This window comes from Triturus cristatus, chromosome 1_1 (genome assembly GCF_964204655.1).
Source record: "Triturus cristatus chromosome 1_1, aTriCri1.1, whole genome shotgun sequence".
In the NCBI taxonomy this organism is placed as follows: domain Eukaryota; kingdom Metazoa; phylum Chordata; class Amphibia; order Caudata; family Salamandridae; genus Triturus; species Triturus cristatus.
Genome location: NC_140579.1, coordinates 386,033,782 through 386,038,781, shown reverse-complemented (window position 1 = coordinate 386,038,781; position 5,000 = coordinate 386,033,782). Strand labels below are relative to the sequence as shown.

The 5,000-nt window shown below is 47.0% G+C and overlaps 1 pseudogene; it reads right to left on the bottom strand.

The window, feature by feature from the left end:
- Positions 1–5,000, bottom strand: part of LOC146870264 (28S ribosomal RNA) — an 8,066-nt pseudogene that overhangs the window by 2,450 nt on the left and 616 nt on the right.

Genomic DNA, 5,000 nt, shown 5'->3' with positions numbered 1-5,000 from the left:
CTGAAATGTTGAGTTTGTGTGTTTTAATGATGTTATCAATGTTTTCATTGATTACTTCTCCTGCATACATGAATGAGCTATGTACAGATCTGGAGCCTCCCTGAGGTACAATAAGTTATTAACTTTGTTCAGACCAATTGTTGTACATAACTTTGGAATACTGAGGCCCCCAAAGGATCTTTTCAAATACAGGAGACCATCACATGTGTATGCAGGAAGGTGTAGAAAGTGTTTGACATACTTTCTAATTGTTTGATCCAGAATGTTTAAAGTTTTCGCTTCTGTTCCTGCCATTTCCAGTTTAAATGACAGGGATCAAGTATTGACAGAATATTTCTATTTTCTGTGTGGGCTTAAGTGGTAGATTGTCGAGTTTTTGAGCCCAGTCAACAAGAACTTCATTAATTTTGTTGTTGCTTGAATGGCCAGTGTGTGGATCGAAGTTCAGTCCGAGGTATCTCTCGCTTTCTCCTGGGTGGATGTTTTCGATGTTTTGTTTTTCAAATTGCCATGGTTTACAGTTGTTTACCAGGATCTTATCTTTATGGTGACTTATATAAAATCCATGTGTTTTTTTCACATTAAGTTTTAATCCTGTTGTTTTACTGAATTTTTCAATGATTTTTAGATTTGTACTCATTCCTTCCCAGGTGTTGCTGAGTACTGCGATGTCATCGGCAAAAGCCAGAGCGGTGATTTGCTTGATGAGATCTTTGGAGCCAAATGTGAAGCCCTTGCCTTCTTTCTGAAGATCACAGATCAGAGGATCCATGGCAATATTAAACAGCAGTGGGGATAAAGAGTCACCTTGCTTAACTCCTGACTTCATTGTTATTTCTGGAGTTTCTTCATTGTTTTTTCCCTTGAAAAATGTTGTTGAGTCAGTGTATAAGTCTTTTATTATGTCTCTGATGCATGATGGAACCCTGTGTCTTTCAAGACTCTGTAGAATATGACCATGGCTGACAGAGTCAAAAGCTTTTGAGATATCTATGAACACCACTGCCAACGAGCTTCTGTTCTTTCGTGCCCCTTTTATAATGTTTTGAAGAAGAGTCAGATTTTCAAGACAACCTCGCACCTTCATGAAGCCTTTTTGTCTCTTATTTATTTCAACGAAAAATGTGAGTCTTTTAGTTAATATTTTCGTGAACAACTTCATGAATGCCGTACCGATAGTAATTGGACGCCAATTACTTATCTTTTTGAGTTCGCTAATCGGTACATTCTTGGGTATTAGTATTGATCGGTTCTTCTTAATACTGTCTGGTACTCTTCTCATCAATAGCCAAGACGTTAAGATTCTGGGTAGTAGTCTTGGTTGCCTGCTATGCACTTTATTTAAGTCATTCAGACCAATTTTATCAGGCCCCACTGCTTTCTTTAAATCTGATTCATCAAAGGCTTTAGTTACTTCGAGCAGTGTAATTTCTTTACATAGACTTCCAATTTCCCATTCATCTGGTATCCGGTCAATTGGGATGAATTTGGGATTTTTCTTGTTTTCTTTTTCAATTATGCCTTTATAGTATTGGAAGATTTCATCAGCACTGATTTGACAGGTGGCATCTTCTGCCCCATCAGTGATTATCCTGGCAATTTTCTTTTTGTCTTTTTGGAACATTGTCTGGTATTCTTTGTAACTGCCCTTTGCTTTTGCATAGTTTTTCTTGTGTGTCTTATTGAGCCTTCCATTTTTCTTATTTTTCTTTGGTATCATGTTTTGTACATGAGCAGTCTGTTGCTCATCTTGAGCAGAGTTCATAGGTTCATTATCGGGTTCGCTCGTTGGTTCGGTACGATTTGATGGTACAGGACTTATATCATTGGTGTTTTCTGATATATAAGTCACTATTTCATCCATCAGATCCATAGCAGCATCATGATGCTGGATGTTTTTGGTGTATTTCTCGATTTCTGTGATTCTATCATTCAGTTCATCAAAGTTTTTTATTTTTGGCGCTCGTTTCCGATTGATAAAGTCTCTGCGCCTTTCTGTTGTTACTTCTACTGCAATTTCTGGTTCATCGCAGGAGTCATTCTCAGAGATAATGGATGCTTGCAGTACATCCTTTGTCGATTTTTTGCTCTTATCTCTTCTATCTCTTCTTTTTTCTGCAATTTGTTTACTATTTTTATTGTCAAAATGCGGAACCATCAGCGCATTAATGTTTCTTTTGTTCTCGTACACTTTTTCCAATTCTGCTAATAGCAGTATTTCCTCCTGCGACCATAGTTTTGATGGTTTGCTGCTTGCTAGAGCTGCCAGTCTAGCCTCATTTTGCGCTCTTGGATGCGCGTGCCGAGTATGTTGTGAAGCTCCAATCTTTGTTCCAAATCTGAGGTCACAGTAGCTGCACAGGAATAACAATTCTCCTTTTTGAGGTCTTCCTTTACATTTTGCATAGTGGCATGCAATATTGTGGTATTCGGCTTCTTTGTCACATTTTGAACAATACGTTTTGAGATAGAAGCCTTTATGCTTGTTGGAGACATGTTTTCTCAGTTCTTTGAAAGTTCCCAATATGTCTCCATACAAGTCACATTTATACTTTTCGTTTGGGTATTTCCAATATGTGACTTTTTTGGAGTAGTCACTTTTCTTTGTTACCAGTTCTTTGCTGTTTTCGTATACATCCGGTAGGTTTTCAAAATTGGCTGTATCAATGTTATTCTTGGCTGAGGAGGCCACAAATTCAATTGTTTCGCTGAGGTCTACTGTTGTGTCTTCTTCTGCTTCGGAGGGTGAACTAAGGCCTATAACGTGACCTGGATCGTTGTTGTTTGTTGCATTGTTTGAAGCTAGTGCTGGTTTGTCAAATTCGGTGAGGAGGTTAATGATTTCTTGAAAAGACAGCACCTCCTTACGCCATCTTAGCGGGGTTTTTATTCTCCAGGAACTACCCCATCTGGAAATGTGTTCGTTTGCTTCGCCACTTCTCACCATCACGCTCGCTGCCATGATAGAACCTTGTTTAGCCTGTCTCTATATACTTCTCTACACAGAGTCTAGTGCCATAGAGGCAGTTACCGGCGGGACCACTGGGAGGTAAAGGCCATTACAACTGAGAATAGGTTAAGAGAGTCATAGTTACTCCCACTGTTTACCCGCGCTTCATTGAATTTCTTCACTTTGACATTCAGAGCACTGGGCAGAAATCACATCGCGTCAACACCCACCTCAGGCCTTCGCGATGCTTTGTTTTAATTAAACAGTCGGATTCCCCTGGTCCGCACCAATTCTAAGTCAGCTGCTAGGCACCGGCCGAGGCAGAACGCCGGCCCCACGCCCTCGGGGAGGGGGCACGGGGAGCCAGGCGACCACCGCAGCCTGGACGATCCACAGGAAGGGCCCGGCTCACGTCCAGAGTCACCGTCGCCTCTGAGGGAGGCGCCTCATCCAGCCACGGCGCGCACCCAGCCCCGCTTCACGCCCTAGCCAGGCCGACCCAGCCCATAGAGCCAATCCTTATCCCGAAGTTACGGATCTAACTTGCCGACTTCCCTTACCTACATTGTTCCAACTTGCCAGAGGCTGTTCACCTTGGAGACCTGCTGCGGATATGGGTACGGCCCGGCTTAGATTTACACCATCTCCCCCGGATTTTCAAGGACCAGCGAGAGCTCACCGGACGCCGCCGGAACCGCAACGCTTTCCAAGGCTCGGGCCCCTCTCTTGGGGCGAACCCATTCCAGGGCACCCTGCCCTTCACAAAGAAAAGAGAACTCTTCCCGGGGCTCCCACCGGCTTCTCCGGGATCGTTTGCGTTACCGCACTGGACGCCACAAGGGCACGCTTCTCCGCCACTCCGTTTTCGGGGTTTTGAACCCGACTCCCTTTCGATCGGCCGAGGGGAACGGAGGCCATTGCCCGTCCCTTCCGAACGGCGCTCGCCCATCTCTTAGGACCGACTGACCCATGTCCAACTGCTGTTCACATAGAACCCTTCTCCACTTCGGCCTTCAAAGTTCTCGTTTGCATCTTTGCTACTACCATCAAGATCTGCACCTGCGGCGGCTCCACCCGGGCCCTCGCCCCGGGCTTCCGTGTGCACCGCAGCGGCCCTCCTACTCGTCGCGGCTTAGCCCCCGTGGCTCTCAGCACCGGTCTGGTATGGGCCCGACGCTCCAGCGCCATCCATTTTCAGGGCTAGTTGTTTCGGCAGGTGAGTTGTTACACACTCCTTAGTGGATTCCGACTTCCATGGCCACCGTCCTGCTGTCTATATCAACCAACACCCTTTTTGGGGTCTGATGAGCGCCTTAACCCGGCGTTCGGTTCATCCCGCAGCACCAGATCTGCTTACCAAAAGTGGCCCACTAGGCACTCGCATTCCATGCCCGGCTCCATGCCTGCGAGCCGGGTTTCTTACCCATTTAAAGTTTGAGAATAGGTTGAAATCATTTCGGCCCCAAGACCTCTAATCATTAGCTTTACCAGATAAAACTGGGGGCTCCGAGCGCCAGCTATCCTGAAGGAAACTTCGGAGGGAACCAGCTACTAGATGGTTCGATTAGTCTTTCACCCCTATTCCCCGGTCGGACGACCGATTTGCATGCCAGGACCGCTACGGACCTCCACCAGAGTTTCCTCTGGCTTCGCCCTGCCCAGGCATAGTTCACCATCTTTTGGGTCCTATTACGCACGCTCATGCTCCACCTCCCCGACGGAGCGGGTGAGACGGGCTGGTGGTGCGCCCGCCGCTGGAAGCGCGGTAGGATCCCACCTCATCCGGTGCGTGCCGGCCCTCACCTTCATTGCGCCACAGGGTTTCGCTCAGCCCTCCGACTCGCGCACGTGTTAGACTCCTTAGTCCGTGTTTCAAGATGGGTCGGGTGGGTAACCGACATCTCCGCAGACCCCTGGCACCCGGCGTGGGCCTCCCCGCCCAACGGCACGATGCGGTTGTGGCGCACTGAGAACAGTCCGCCCCAGTCGACAGTCGCGGTGGGAGCAGGGGGCCCCGTCTCCCCTTTAACCGCCCTAGCACGCCCCGAGA